We start from the raw sequence: 16,975 nt of genomic DNA, 5'->3' as shown, positions 1-16,975 counted from the left end.
TACTAGAGGGAAGGGGAGGGGTCATCTGATTACCTATACTGGAGGTAAAGAGGGAGGAGTCATCTGGCTACCTATACTGCGGGGTCAACGGGCTACCTATACTAGAGGGAAGGGGAGGGATCATCTCGCTACCCATATTGAAGGGGGGCAGTTGGTGACAGTGGCCTAGGGCGGTAAAGAGTACAAATCCGGCCCTGCACATGGTGTCCAATGCCCAACCTGGAAGGGTTGAACTAATACTAGAAAAAAACTGTAGGAGGCACCCAAAAAATATTCTAATCTCTAAATTAGAAAGTATAGGAATAGATAGATCTTACCTCCCTAAATGAACAAACCGCATGGGTTGATAAACGTTTTAATGATTTACAATAAGACAACGCGTTTCATGGGTGCTGGCCCGCCTCCTCATGTCAATAACAAGTGCCTATCACAGAAGCATAAAGATTTATGTTCTAAGGGCACATCAAAATACAACTTGGGTCACGCTGTGCTTGTAGAAAAAAAACCCCAAATATATCATTTTGAAAAATATTTTGCATAAAAATACATGAAACTACATTTAAGTACAAATATGTGCAACATGTGTGTCTTCCCAGCACATCATCATGGTACACAAACAAGAATTATAACATCTGAGTTTTTGCATGGATGAGTGGGATAGACGCCAAAAGGGAAAAATCTGGATGTGACGCAAAGCAGCGTTTTAAGGGCAGAAATCAGATTGAATGCTAAATTGCAGGCCTAAAGTGCTTTCAAACATCTTGCATGTGTATACATCAATCAGGTAGTGTAATTAGAGTTCTGCTTCACACTGACACACCAAACTCACTGTGTAACGCACCGCAAACAGCTGTTTGTGTAGTGACGGCCGTGCTGGACTGGTGCGCACTATGGCGAGAGTGCAGGCGATAGCGGTTTTCAAGCCCATATGGTCGCCAGGCTGAGGTAGCTCAATGACAGAACAGTGACTGTCCAGCTGATTGAATTTGGTTTGTCCACAATGAAGCAACGACCTTATTATCTTGGGTGTGCCCCCCCCCCCCCCCCTCCGAGACACTCATATAACCGACGGTGATTGCTTCATTGTGATGTGCAAGCCCCTTCCCCGCGGCAAGGTAATGATCACGAAGGGGAATTGACACATGTACATGCCTTTGTTTTGTTGTTGCAGCTGCAGTGCAGGCAGAAAAATTAGGCAGGCATGTACACGCACCAGAAAAATTATTATATACGGCCTTAAAAATTCAGGAATCCACCTGGAGACCTGGACCCTGTTGGTGGTGGCGGAGAGGGCAGTCAACCGGCCTGCAGGCAGAGATGCTGTGTGGGGACCGACTTAGTCTTGGGGCAGGCAGTCACACGGCGTGCAGGCAGAGATGCTGTGTGTGGGGACTGACTTAGTCTTCGGGAAGGCCTGACCGTGCTTTGCAGCCCAGGCATCCGTGGTCAGATGGACCCTTGACCCAACGCTGTGTGCCAGAGATGTCACCACTTGCCTTTCAACATCACGGTACAGTTTAGGTATCGCCTTTTTTGAGAAAAAATTGCGGCCTGGTATCTTCCACTGCGGTGTTTTGGCTTTGCTTTTGTGTGCTGCTTTTCCTCAGGTGGTCATCCCATTGCAGTTTGTGCTTTGTAATCATGTGCCTTCGTAAGGTAGTTGTCCCTACGCAGGTCTTGGTCTTTCCACAGCTCAATTTTCGGTGGCAGAGAGTACAGATGGCATTGCTCTCATCTGAGGCAGACACACAAAACATTTCCACTCCGCTGTGAGCCTTGGGGTGATGGCACTTTGGTGGTGGCGGCCGACTGAGTGTTAAGTGGGGTGCCAGAATCAGAGCAGGAGGAGGAAGATATGTCACGCTTCCGTGTGGAAGCTGAGAAAGATGAGGTGTTCTGTGTTAAATAGTTAACTACGTCCTGACAATATTGGGGGTTGATGGCACGTGCCTTCTTCTGAACACTGTACTTTGGTCGAGGGCCGCATGAAATCACAACAGCGCGACCTCGAACAGATCTGCCAGGTGGCCTGCCTCTGCCTTTTGTTTTGTCTATATTGGGGGGGATGAAGTGAAAGGTATGCACTGACGACTAATACAATGTGCAGTCACACAGGTGCAGTTAACAGGTATGCACGGAGTGGTAATATCACACTGTGTGTGCTCACGTAGGTAGATGGGTGCACTGAACACAACAGGCAGGTATATGCAGTGATGGGTATTACAATGCAGTGTTCTCCCCAGAAATGTTTTCCATCCAGGTGGCATGAAAAATTAGCCGGGTGGAGTGCGAGGGGGGGGGGGGGGAGAATTCAGAGCTGATGCAACTGTGCTTACAGCATAGGAGGAGGATGAGGAGGTGAGCCGATAACAGCTCACTAAAACTATCCGGGTGCAAGTGCCTGGGGAGAAAGTGCCTGGGGAGAACACTGCAATGTGCACCTGTCACACACAGACAGGTACCGAACAGGCACAGTGACACTACATGCACTTACGTAGGTAGGTGGGTGCACTGTAAACAGGTAGGTATATGCAGTGATGGGTATTACAATGTGCACCTGTCACACAGATAGTCACTGAATGTGCTGGGCCTGGCAGTGGCACACACAGTAGGAATTACCAAGGCTGTCTATGCAACACAAGTGTCTGTGGGACAAACACACACACACACAAAAAGATCACAAGAACAAGATTAGCTCTCAAAAGAGCTGTTGAGGGGTGCTTTTTTTAGCAATAAGAATCAGCAAGGAGCAAGCTAAGAAGCCTACAAGAGCCTAACTAAGCTTTCCCTATGAGAGTCTGCAGAAGCTCTCCCTTCTCTAATTACTGCAGGCACACGAGTGATTCCAATGCCTGACGCTGCCTGCTTTTTATAAGGGAAGGGGGCTCCAGGAGGGAGTGTAGCCTGATTGGCTACAATGTGCCTGCTGACTGTGATGTACAGGGTCAAAGTTGACCCTAATGATGCACTAAGGAGGCGAATCGAACTTCCGGAAAAGTTCATGGTTCTCCGCGAACGCGAACCACCGAAATTCGCCGGGAACCGTTCGCCGGAGAACAGTTCGGACCATCTCTAATTATGTATTGACATACATACATCATACAAGCACAGCGTGACCTAAGTTGTATTTTGATGTGCCCTTAGAACATAAATATTTATGCTTCTGTTATAGGAACCAGGAAGTAGACACTGCAGAATTATTTTGGGAGTGCTGCAAGCGGTAACAAATACATAAAAACAAGGAACACCAAGAGCCCCAATAGTGTAATATGTACTGGTAAATGGTTACTAGATAGAGTAAATATTAATACTCACAAACCAGGGTTACCATTAGGCAACCACTGTAAAGGCAGGTGGGGAGATTTTCCTGACCCCACTCAGGAATAAGAAGTCGCTCTCTGTAGATGAGAAAAAGGGGGTTCAACCCTCCACCCGGGGTGGACTCAATATTATGCAGGAGAACAGAGGCGCCAAAAGGATAAAAGGAAGCTAAATGAGCTTAAAAACCAAATTCTTGGTAAATAGAGGAGGTAGTGGTGGACTTGCCTCCTCCAAGTAGACACACAACGACTGTAGTAAAGACAGTCAATATATTTTATTTATGAACTCCAAATATGCAACGCGTTTCGCAGGTTTGATCCCGCTTCATCAGGCAATAACAACGGAGCAATAGCATATGTGGTCAATAGAAGAGCCAGGCACCAGTGACCAGAGCTGGATCAAACCTGCGAAATGTGTTGCATATTTGGAGTTGATAAATAAAATATATGGTTTTTAAGCTCATTTAGCTTTCTTTTATCCTTTTGGCGCCTCTGTTCTCCTGCATGGTAACAAATACATGTTTTTCTTTAAAGGTTATTATGCTGTTGCTTATCTTTTAGAGCAGAAAGGAAGTTCTGTTGCTGTGCAAAAGTCATGGGTACGAGTGGAAAATGCTGTAAATGCATGGTGAGTACTTTGAAGAACAATTTCATCAATACTTTTTATTTATTAACAAAAGTTATTTAAAAGTGTACTGGATGGAATAAAATTAGCCTACATGAAATCAATAATTGATGTGAGAACCCTTTACCTTTGACACAGCGACAATCCTCTTAGGCACTCTTTGATGGAGTTTATGAAGGTTTTCATTTCGCAGGTTGCTCCAAACATGTTGGAGAATTTGCTGGCTTTTTATCTCTGCGAGTTATCCAAGACTTGCTGGATGGTTGTAGGAGGAGGCCTCTGTTTTATCCATAAGGCCCCATTCACGCTTAAAAGTGCAAAACGCAAATTGCCGGTGGTTTGCAGGAGTGATTTTTTCCGCGATTTAATGCGGAAAAAAAATCACTGGACACTGCATCGATTTTTCCCCGATCGCGTTTAGAGCTTTATATAGCACTGAAACGCAATCGCCGGGAAATCGCCTGAAAATGTTTGCGTTTGCCGATTTGCGTTAATCGGCGATGATAAACGTAAATCGCCAAAGTCAGAACGGGCCCATAGAGTATCATTGCACTAGCCCCGATGACGGAGGAATCCATGTTAAAAGAGAGCCTAGGTCTTCCTCTTCGACGATGTCTCTGGTAACACCACAAACATACAGCCTAAATGACAAAAAGCTATCTACAATAAAAACAAGAAATAGAGCAACAGGTGGTAGATCTCACACAGGTGGCAGGTGTGATGTTGTCCCTGCTGGAAATTTTGTTTCACTTTTTTGATCACTGTGACAAATTCGCCATTTGCCTGAAAGTCAACATCCGTAGACTTTAACAGACTTCCCCTTAGGGCTCATTTCCACTAGTGCGGCGTGCGTCTTGCAGCCGCAAGCCGGCACTGAGCGGGTGGGCGGGATCGCAGGCGAATCCCATGAGCCGTGCCATGCACGGCTATGGGATTCGCAGCCTCCGCCGCAAATTCTGCGGGGGGTTCCGGCCGAATTGCTCCCGCAAGCGATTCGGCCGAAGTGCCGTTATCCCCTATGGCAGAGTTTCCCCGTGCGATTCATGTGCGGGGAAACTCTGCGGAAACCGCGATAGTGGAAACGGGCCCTAAAAGGATACCCGAACTGACATGTGACATGATGAGATAGACATGGGTATGTACAGTGCCTAGCACACAAATACCTAGGCTGTGTTCCTTTTTTTCTTTCTCTGCCTGAAAGAGTTAAATATCAGGTATGTAAGTGGCTGACTCAGTCAGTTGAGAGAGTTTTGAGAGGCATTTCACTGCCTATCAGCAGTCCGTGGAAAGGAGGCCTTAATGTCCGCGACAGCTTCCTGCACCAGCGGGATGCGTACAAAGGTATGTGTGGCGGCCCGCCGACTCCGAGTCAGCAAAAACGAAACTAGCAGCCGGTGGGGGACCAGAGGAGCCATGAGTGACTGCGAGGGCACAGGATGGCGGCAAGGGACTGGTAGATGCCCCTGGTAAGTGAAACTCATTTTTTTAGAGTTAAGGTTCCCTTTAACATTTTCCCATAGCTCCACGGTGTCCTTCCATTGAAACCGCTGCTTGGCTTTGTAATTGCTGAACGCTTCTGTTTCATTCATGTTTTTTTTTCCGATTCCTCAATACTCCTCCCTTAATTCTTAAACGCTAATCATGGTTTGATTTTCGAAAAACGCACCGCAATGCTCTTGAACCTAGCCCCAATCAGGGACGGATCTAGGGGGGGAGGCAAGCGGGTCTCTTGCCCCAGGCGCAGTGTGTTGAATTCTTAAAAAGGCGGAAACATTTGGATGGGGAATGGCAGTTTAGGCGCCAAAACCTGACCTTGCCCCAGGCGCAATTTGGGGCAACTTAGTCTAGATCCGTCCCTGGACCCCATCTTACGAGGTTAGAGGAAGCGGGACAGTTATGACTGAGTCACTGTGACTTCATCCTCCAGCATGAGGTCACCCGTAGCGTCCGTCTTATCGCCCACCAGGTCGGTGTCCCTTTCTTCGCTGTTATAAGAATTGCACATAATATTATGAAGCAGGTTTGCATTCGCCACACTTTATGCTGAACGCTGTTATCATGTTCTGCCTGCTGCTGACCAGTTTATGAACTCTGCGAGTTCTGTAAGTCCTGCATTCCTCCCCGCTGAGACTGGACTATAAAATAAAACCCTTATCAGCTGTAATCTATAACCTATAGCTATCAGTGATCTGCGCTGTGTAAGGGGATCCGGCTTATCAGGACTGGGCAGACCCCGGACAATGCACTTTGAAGCCGATATCGGCCTCTGCTTTCTTATATTCCAGCATCGTATTTTTATTTAATATTGTTCCGCGGCGCAGACGGCTTATCGTCTTGTACTAACAGCGTGTACATAAGTTCATTGTCTCCAGTCCGGTATGTAGGCGGAGGGAGAGCTGAGGAACTCACAGACTCTTAAAGGGGCACTATGGCGAAAAATTGTGAAATTTAAAATATGTGCAAACATAGACAAATTAGAAGTATGTTTTTTCCAGAGTAAAATGAGCCATACATTACTTTTCTCCTCTGTTGCTGTCACTTAAGCCAAATCTATATGATACGATTCTTTGCGCCATTCGATTACGATTCCATTTACTATCCGATTAAATCCAACATGTCCGATCGGGATTCGATTTGATTCAATTCGATTTGCAAATTGAATCGAATCCCGATCGGACATGTCGGATTTAATCGGATCGTATACAGAATCGTAATCAAATCACACAAAGGATCGTATCGATTTCCACTGTGGGAGGGGTTTCTTCACAATATCAGCGATACAGTGCCCCCTGATGGTCTGTTTGTGAAAAGAAAAAGATTTAAAAGGGGGTATCAGCTACTGATTGGGATGAAGTTCTATTCTTGGTCACATTTTCACTTGAGTGAGAAGAATATGGAGGCTGCCAAATGTATTTCCTTTTCAACAATACCAGTTGCCTGGCAGGCCCTGCTGATCTATTTGGCATCAGTACTTGCGTTACAGTGGCAAACAGATCAGTGAGAATGGATGTGATCACTGGTCAATCGGACCCGTTGCCACTCGATTTCCATTCCGCTGCTTCCGTTCCATTTCCCCGCATCCCCCCCCCCCCCCCCCCTCGACCCCCAAAGTGGAAATTTCTATTTGGAACGGTCCATTTCTTAACCTCCTTGCCGGTTATCCCGAGCTCAGCTCGGGGTAACCTGCGCAGGAGGATATCTCAGGCCCCGCTGGGCCGATTTGCATAATTTTTTTTTTGTTACAAGCAGCTAGCACTTTGCTAGCTGCTTGTAACTTCCGATCGCCGCCGCTCGCCGCCAATCCGCCGCGCCGAGTCGCTCCCCCCTGCCCCAGAGCCCTGCGCTGCCTGGCCAATCAGTGCCAGGCAGCGTTGAGGGGCGGATCGGGATTCCCTATGACGTCCCGACGTCCATGACGTCGGTGACGTCATCCCGCCCCGTCGCCATGGCGACCGGGGAAGCCCTGCAGGAAATCCCGTTCTCAACGGGATTCCCTGCATACTCTGATCGCCGAAGGCGATCGGAGTGGGTGGGGGGATGCCGCCGCTTAGCGGCTATCATGTAGCGAGCCCTTGGCTCGCTACATGATTTAAAAAAAAAAAAATTAAAAAAATGTGCGCCGCTGCCTCCTTGCCGGATTTTTTAGACCGGCAAGGAGGTTAAAGGATACCCAAACTGACATGTGACATTATGAGATAGACATGTGTCTTTTTCCTTTCTCTGCCAGAAAGAGTTAAATATCAGGTATGTAAGTGGCTGACTCAGTCCTGACTCAGACAGGAAGTGACTACAATGTGACCCTCACTGATAAGAAATTCCAACTATAAAACACTTTCCTTGAAGAAAATGGCTTCTGAGAGTAAGAAAGAGGTAAGAAAGGGGAATTTCTTATTGGTGAAGGTCACACTGGAGTCACAAGCCTAATGGAGAGCTACTCACCAGTAGGGATGATCGTAATCTGCTAATTACAATTTTCGCAATTATGCATATACGTAATTACATATTCATAATTCAATTTTGACTTTGTATACTCATTCCTAATTACGCATGAATTTGTGCGTAATTTACGCGTAATTTTGTGACAACTTTGGCGGTGAATAGCAAAGTCCCCATACATGTTATTGCTACCAAAATTGCTACGTAGGTTAATAAGAATAGTGGGTACAAGTTACAAAAAGAATTGTAAAAAAAAAGATTTTCTAGTTTTTGAGAAAATCGATTTTTAAAAATGCAAAGAAAAATGGTTTTTAAACTCAGAAAAATGAGTTTAAAAACCATTTACCGTATATACTCGACCCCGTGTATAAGTCAACCCCCCCCCAAATTTGACCCTCACAAGGTGAATTTTTTCAATTATTCAAGTATAAGTCTATATGTAATTATATGTAAGCCAGCCAGGTATGTGCCTCCAGTATAGGTAGCCAGTATTGTTACCCCCAGTATAGGCTAGGCAGGTAGGTGCATCCAGTGTATGTAGCAAGGTATAGTTGCCCCCAGTATAGGTAGGTAGCCAGTATAGTTGCCCCCAGCATAGGTAGGCAGCCAGGTATAGTTGTCCCCAGTATAGGAAGGTAGCCAGTGTAGTTGCCCCTAGCATAGGTAGGTAGCCAGTATAGTTGCCCCTAGCATAGGTAGGTAGCCAGTATAGATGCACCAGCATTGATAGGCAGCCAGGCATAGTTGCCCCCAGTATAGTAAGGTAGCCAGTATAGTTGCCCTTGGCATACGTAAGTAGCCAGTATAGATGCCCCAGCATTGATAGGCAGCCAGGTATAGTTGCCCCCAGTATAGGAAGGTAGCCAGTATACTTGCCCTTGGCATACGTAAGTAGCCAGTATAGATGCCCCAGCATTGATAGGCAGCCAGGTATAGTTGCCCCCATGTATAGGCTGCAGCGGTGGGGAGAGCGGGCATGGAGGCAAACATCTCACCTATCTTCCATCTACTTCCTCTCCCAGGCATCCCATGCGCTGATACCAGCGTCTCCTGTGATGACATCACCACAGGAGAGACGCTGGTATCAACACAAGGGGATGCGTGGTAGGTGGAAGATAGAGGCTGTGGTGCGATGTTTGCTTCCATGCTGCCCGCTCTCCCCGCGGCTGCAGCTGTCCGTTACCACATCCACCGCTGGGCGCAGTCTGCTCTCTTCTCCTCGCTTCTCCTCCACTCGCGCTGTAACTTCCACTCCCGACGTCATGTGACATCGGGAGCCGGACCATCTCTGAAGGGGGTAGACGCGAGTGAGGTAGAAGAGAGGAAGAGAAAGGACACTGCGCCCAGCGATGGATGGTGAGTATCCCCTTCACACACACACACACACCACATCCATACCCCCCCCCCCCCCCCACACAGTCTGTAAGTCGCAAAATTTAGGACTATGTGACTACAAGTCGACCCCCCCACTTTTGTACTTTGGGTCTGTCCTAAATTTTGCGACTTATAGCCGAGTATATACGGTACATTTGCATTTTTAAAATCGATTTTCTCAAACTACAAGGTCTTTTTTAACAATTCTTTTTGTAACCTATGTAGCAATTTTGGTAGCTATACAGGAGCTTTGCTAATCGCCGCCAAAGTCGGCACAAAGTTACGCGATTAGTAACATTTAACTACGAAATGAATTACGCTATTCCCCCTAAACTTTGCATTATGATTATGATGCGTAATTGCGTATTATGATGCGTAATTACGTATGGGCGTAATTTCTGCTCATCACTACTCACCAGTAGCTCTGCGGGCTGCAGGAGAGAAGCAGAGCCAACAGCAGCCTCTCTCACTGCTGCTTCCTGTGTCCATGGAGCTCCTAGTGTGTAGAGCAGTGGTCCTCAAACTAAGGCCTGCGGGCCGGATGCTGCCCTCTGAGGCTTTTTTACCGGCCCCCACACTCAAAACTTATGGATGAGGTGTGCTGCATCTTTAAATATTGGAGGCCCACATATAGAATAGCAGTGCTGGCACCACACAGGGAAGCCAGAAAGCAGTCATTTGCTGGTTTCCGATGAAATTCCACATCAAGTGACACTGCTGTCCAATTGGACGGCAGGTTGTCACCTGGGTATGCTTCACTGCCTGGCGCACATAGACTTCTTTGGGCGCCACATGACTGAATAGCTGCTCCTAGGAGTTCTCTTCCAGGCATCGTCGGTGTCTAATACCTAGACTCAATGTTATGTTTTTCAGCATTTTTTGATGTATATTCCGGCCCCCCAGCCATCTGAAGTATGTTGACCTGGCCTTTGACTAAAAAAGTTTGAGGACCCCTGGTGTAGAGCAATGCATGCAGCCAATAAGATGCTGGTTGGCTGTACACTGTATGGACAGCAGGTGGCAGCAGTAAGGATGGCTGCAGGAAGTTGCACCTCTCCTGCCAGCCAAAGATGTCGCTGTCCTGCATTGCTGAGGCCAGGATGGAGGGAAGCCAGAAAGCTGAGGAGGGCAGCATGGAGGATTGGCAGAGGGAGGAGAGCCAGCAGAGAGGGGTAGGCGAAACCATCACACACCATACATTACCACCCAATACAGCTGTGCAATCACTGAGCACTACACTACAACATGGCACCCTCTCACCCACTTGTTACCTGCAGTATCTTTCACTGGTTGTTCCAACTACCTGTCACTGCTGGCTGCCTGTGGCTACCTACCTGCCACTGCTGGCTGCCTGTCACTACCTACCTGCCACTGCTGGCTGCCTGTCACTACCTACCTGTCACTGCTGGCTGCCTGTCACTACCTACCTGTCACTGCTGGCTGCCTGTCACTACCTACCTGTCACTGCTGGCTGCCTGTGGCTACCTACCTGCCACTGCTGGCTGCCTGTCGCTACCTACCTGCCACTGCTGGCTGCCTGTCACTACCTACCTGCCACTGCTGGCTGCCTGTCACTACCTACCTGCCACTGCTGGCTGCCTGTCGCTACCTACCTGCCACTGCTGGCTGCCTGTCGCTACCTACCTGCCACTGCTGGCTGCCTGTCACTGCCTACCTGCCACTGCTGGCTGCCTGTGGTTACCTACCTGCCACTGCTGGCTGCCTGTCGCTACCTACCTGCCACTGCTGGCTGCCTGTCGCTACCTACCTGCCACTGCTGGCTGCCTGTCGCTACCTACCTGCCACTGCTGGCTGCCTGTCACTACCTACCTGCCACTGCTGGCTGCCTGTCGCTACCTACCTGCCACTGCTGGCTGCCTGTGGCTACCTACCTGCCACTGCTGGCTGCCTGTGGCTACCCACCTGCCACTGCTGGCTGCCTGTGGCTACCTACCTGCCACTGCTGGCTGCCTGTTACTACCTACCTGCCACTAGAACCTGCAGATCATTATCTGCCTGCCGTTAAAGGGATACTGTAGGGGCGTCGGGGGAAAATGAGTTGAACTTACCCAGCCACTCACCGATGCTCCGGCCCCGCCTCCGGTTCACTTCTAGAATTTCAGACTTTAAAGTCTGAAAACCACTATGCCTGTGTTGCCGTGTCCTCACTCCCGCTGATGTCACCAGGAGCGTACTGCGCAGGCACAGACCATACTGGGCTTCTGCTATACACTCCTGGTGACATCAGGGGAAGCGAGGACATGGCAACGCAGGCGCAGTGGTTTTCAGACTTTACATAGTTACATAGTTATTTTGGTTGAAAAAAGACATACGTCCATCGAGTTCAACCAGTATAAAGTACAACACCAGCCTGCTCCTACAACACCAGCTTGCTTTAAAGTCTGAAATTCCAGAAGTGAACCGGAGGCGGGGCCGGAGCATCGGTGAGTGGCTGCGCGGGCACAGGACATCTGCGGGGGACCATTAGAAGCCCTGGGTAAGTTCAACTCATTTTCCCCCGACCCCCTACAGTATCCCTCTATCACTTCCTGCCTGTCACTAGAATCAGGACCGGTGGAAAGATTTTGCAATCCATTATATTTTGCAACTTGCCATAGAGGACAATGTATAACTGCGTAGGCGTGGCTTCTCTCTGTTGACACGCCTGTAATTTTTTGCAACCATGGATTTGAAGATTGTACCATCCAGGGGGGGGGTGATTAGTTGAGCTAGAAGGTGGGATTGTTCCCTCCAGGGGGGGTGATTAGTTGAGCCAGAAGGAGGGATTGTTCCCTCCAGGGGAGGTTATTAGTTCAGCAAGAAGGGGGGGATTGTTCCTTCCAGGGGGGGTGATTAGTTGAGCAAGAGGGGGGACTGTTCCCTTTTGCCTCTATGGTAGCGCCAGCCCTGACTAGAATCTACTACTGCCTACCGAAGATCACCATCTACCCACCAAAAGATGTTGAATTTCACTACCTGCCCACCACTAGAGACTCTACCAACCTGCTACTAAAATCTACATACCTGACCCCATTTATCTTATTGCAGACAGGCAGAGATATGTATTTTCTACTACAATCTGCCAGTGTAACTCTAAACATTATTCTAATCCTTTTTACTAGACTGAAGGCCTGTAAAAATAACGGACGCCAGGCCTCTGTCTCACAACTCCCCTTCCATGTCGCCGCCAAATGTCAGCGCGCATATGCGCACACGTCCGCGACGCATACCTGCGCACACGCCCCCCACCCCATCCTCCTGCTGTCCCAACGGCTGCTCGTATGCGGGGTAGGCCAAAATCACGGACACGAGTTTTATGTAATGTGATTGTTTTAAGTTATTCATGGTATGCATAATTAGGGGTGTGTTGGGGGCAGGGCGGAAGGTGTCTAGGGGGCGTGTCTAAAGGGGTCCCTCTTTTGTATCTCAGAAAGTTGGGAGCTATGCCACTGGCGCCTACGCTTGTAAGCAGGGGAGCGCGGCCACAAATATGAAGAAGGTTCCGGACAGCAGCGGAAAGGGTTGTGGACAATTGAGGAGTCCCCCCCCATGACATAGGTATGTAACTATTCATTTATAAATAAGTCATTGTTTGCCCATTGTAAAATCGGTCCTCACCCTGATTTACATTCTGAAATGTATCATCTTTAGACCTGTCAGGTGCTGCTCTGCGGAACGTTCTGTTTCTGAGAATTCTGAATAATGCCTGGTCTCCCAGAATGCTCTGGGAGGAGAATTCCGCATAGCTAAACAGCCTAGGCTAAGCATCGCTGGGAGGGTGGGGTTACATACCAATATACAGCAATCTATGGATCAGGGGTCAAGAGTCTTTTAGGCTGTGAGAGCCATAAACGCCACATATTTTAAAATGTAATTCCGTGAGAGCCATACAATATATTTCAAACTGGGACAGTGCACAGCAGAGGGCTCACGTTCCTATTGCTATGGTGATATGTATACAGTCTTCAGTTTCTCTTGGGTTTTAGCAATTTCCCTGAGAGCCAGACAGGAGAAATACTGACTAACAGCTTGTACAATTAGCTAGGTGATATGGGGCTTTTTATTCACTTTGTAGGACGAGATTTCCACACTTTGGCCCAATAAGCTGCCTGGAAAGTGACAGACAGCCTATTGGGCCAATCAGAGTGCGGGGATCTCGTCCTACAAAGTCAATGGGCCTGATAAGGTCCAAGGTGGGACAATTGGAGTGGCCGTTAGTTTTGGGGAAATGCAAGTAGGTAGCCACATCTGTCTCCCGAGCCATAGGTTCCCTACCCCTGCTATAGATACAGGAAGAGTTTCTGATGCTGAAACCTGGAGAATTACTGTAAAAAAAATGGGTTGTTTGTAAATAATTTACTGCATTCTACTATATGTGGCTACAGGGCCTCTTTAAGATTGGCTGGCAGCTGTTTGCAGTCATTTCGGGAATAATCGCCTTGTTCTGGGACGGACCCGTCACGGGGGACACAGGGCTGTTTATTGTCACCCGATGGTTTGGCGATCACTAATCTGCACTCCAGGAAAATGTTTGGTAAATAACATCAGGTCCAAACCACACAGAGAGCTGAAACTGCTGAATATTAATCATCGTTCTCTGAACTACTCGACACACAAGTCAGAGCAAAACATCAGCCCAGCTCTCCAATACAAACCAACCCGCTGCTCACATTCCCTCCCCTGTGACTGGCTGCAGTGTGTGCACCAATCAAAACGCACATCAAACCCATCCATAACAATCCTATGACATGACTGTGGCCTATTGGCAAGGGTGAACTAGAAATCACTGGACGCCCCCTGCGAAACTTTGGATGCCCCGCCCCCCCTCGCGTTCTGAGAACCAATGTTATTCACTTGGCTAGTGCACACTTGAATGTGTTTCCCCCAGCAGATAAAAACAGACAGCAGTGAAGCACTGCAGGCATTTTCTCTATCAATTACATCAGCTTCTGTGATAAAACATGCGTGTTTTCACACATACAGACACACACGGTGTGCCGAAAACTGACAAACGAGTGTGCTCCCAGCCTCAGCTTATTACACTCACTCTGTCCATCTCTGATGGAGCAGAACTGGCTCTGCAGACTTCTCCAGCATCATTACAGTACAGGGCACTTGGGGAGGGGTAGAGAGGTTGGGGGCTGGACACTGTGCACAAGAGCCTGCTGCATACTGAATAGGGTCTATCTACAAATCTTTGTCTACAAAACTTTGTCTACAAAACTTTGTATGATTCCTTATCCGTGGCTCAGCAGATTTAGTCAGTAGAACAATTGTGCAAAGAATAGAAAGCTTTTTCTCTCCGTGCCCTTAGTTGTCAGTCTCTCAGGACAGGGAAAAGAGACTTCTCCCCCCACACGGGGCCCCCTGCGGCTGCATCCCTTGCAGAGTCTATTGTTACGCCCCTGCCTATTAGACAGCTTCTTTGAGTGCTGAAGTTCTGGACTCCATCCCCATCAGGGCTTATTCTGCACGAGGTTTGTACTTTGTGCCTGAGCTTCTTATAGGTGCCGTCGATATACAACCAATTCGACCAATCTGATCAAATCGGCTAGAAATTGATGCAGCAGACAGCACGATAGATCAACAACAGATCGACCTATTTCTGATGAATTTCAATTTATTTAGTCGATCGTTCCGGACATAAAATCTAGGTCGATCGGCTGCTGTCAAGATCGCTTGCGGTCACTTCCTGTTTGGGAAATACGGAAGTGCTCGGTTGGAAGCACTTCTGGACGTGAGCGCCGCACCACCATCTTGTTTAAAATCTCTGCGTCGCCATAGACTTACTTGGCTTCTGGTCCGACACAGATCGCTGCAGGTCGCCGCAGGGTAACGTGGGTATGGCCACGCGGTAAATCGTCTGCTTCCGGCGCACCGCATGCTGTATGAAAGAACCCATAGGGCTTTATTAGCATCGCAGTGCGGTGCGGTGACCTACTGCAGCGCACCATACCTCCCAACTTTTTGAGATGAGAAAGAGGGAAATTGAAGCCACGCCCCTGCCACACCCCTGATCACGCCCCCGTCACACCCCTAGCCACGCATACCATAAAGATTTCATAAGAAAAATATGCTGTCTTATTATTCAAACCACATTGGTCCTTTCTATCCTGGGTCATTTTCCTTCATATTAACATTTTAAAATTCGTAATATATCAATTTAACCTCTTGCCGACCGCGTCACGCCGATGGGCGTGGCCGCAGCGGCAACCCCAGGACCGCCTAACGTCGATTGCCGTAAAATCCTGGGGCCAGCTAATGCAGGAGATTGCGCGCAAGATGCGCATGCATCTCCTGCTTGGGGGCGGAGCTCCGCCCCGCCTTCAGTCTCCGAGCGGCTGTTGCTGTCTATTTACGTGTACAGCGCTGCGATCGGCAGCAACGCTGTACTGTGGAGGGGGGGAATCACTTGTGTGCTGAGTTGTGCGGCCCTGCAGCGAGACCTTAAAGCTACAGTGGCACATTTTACTAAAAATGGCCTGGTCACTAGGGGGGTTTAGCACTGCGGTCCTGAAGAGGTTAAAGGATGGGAATAAAGTTTAGAGTCAAACACATTTTTTAGTAGAGAATTATATCTATTTACATAGAAAGAGGGACTAATGAGGAGGAAAGAGGGACTAATGAGGACGAAAGAGGGACAGGGCTCCCAAAGAGGGGCTGTGCCTCCAAAAGAGGGACAGTTGGGAGCTATGCTGCACCAGTGTGAAAGGGCCCGCAGGTTCCCTTTAACCACTTTACCCCCGCCCGTACGGATTTCTCCGTCCCTTTTTCCATCCTTTAACCCCCAGGGACGAAGAAATCCGTACTTTCCGCGCTCCCGCCGCTGTCCGCGCTCCCGCTCGTAAACACGCCGCCCGCCGCTAGTAAACACGCCGCCGCCCGCGGCCCGGAGATCAATGAACGGGAAAATCCATTCCCGTTCGTTGATCTAAGCCCCGCAATGATCCGCTGCTCTCCGATGGGCAGCGCGATCATTGTGAAAAAAAAACAAACACTCCGGACGCTCGCAGGTCGCAATAAACAAAAAGTTACTGTTGCCATCTTGTGGCCAAATAGTAAAACTACACCCTAAGCATTTTTTACATATAAATAAATTAGTGTTACACAAAAAAAATTAACTCATTACCTCCCACACTCCCCATTTTTTTTTTTTTTTTTTGTAGTTAAAAAAAAAATTAAAAAATTTACAATTAAAAAAAATACATAAATAGTTACCTTAGGGACTGAACTTTTTAAATATTTATGTCAAGAGGGTATAACACTGTTACTTTATAAACTATGGGCTTGTAATTAGGGATGGACGCAAAACTGAAAAAAAATGCACCTTTTATTTCCAAATAAAATATTGGCGCCAAACATTGTGATAGGGACATAATTTAAACGGTTTTATAACTGGGACAAATAGGCAAATAAATTTCTTGGGTTTTAATTACAGTAGCATGCATTATTTAAAAACTATAATGGCCGAAAAACTGAAAAATAATTAATTTTTTTCCCCACATTTTTCCTATTTTCCCATTAAAACACATTTAGAATAAAATAATTCTTGGCATAATGTCCCACCTAAAGAAAGCCTAATTGGTGGCGGAAAAAAACAAGGTATAGTTCATTTCATTGCGATAAGTAATGATAAAGTTATAGACGAATGAATGGAAGGAGCGCTGAAAGGTGAAAATTGCTCTGGTGCTCAAGGGGTAAAACCCCTCAGTGGTGAAGT

General features: G+C 47.8%; 1 long non-coding RNA gene across 1 annotated transcript in view; it reads left to right on the top strand.

The window, feature by feature from the left end:
• The first annotated feature begins 10,341 nt into the window (after nucleotides 1-10,341).
• The window catches only part of LOC137519551 (uncharacterized), a 135,179-nt gene continuing 128,545 nt past the window's right edge, over nucleotides 10,342-16,975 (top strand). The window contains exons 1-2 of the long non-coding RNA XR_011021006.1: nucleotides 10,342-10,427; nucleotides 12,686-12,813. This is a non-coding gene — a long non-coding RNA (uncharacterized lncRNA). The remainder of the gene's footprint in view (nucleotides 10,428-12,685; nucleotides 12,814-16,975) is intronic.

Source organism: Hyperolius riggenbachi, chromosome 5, assembly GCF_040937935.1.
Source record: "Hyperolius riggenbachi isolate aHypRig1 chromosome 5, aHypRig1.pri, whole genome shotgun sequence".
Classification (NCBI taxonomy): Eukaryota; Metazoa; Chordata; class Amphibia; order Anura; family Hyperoliidae; genus Hyperolius; species Hyperolius riggenbachi.
Note: the sequence above shows the minus strand (reverse complement) of the source record. Positions and strands in the feature narration are given on the sequence as shown.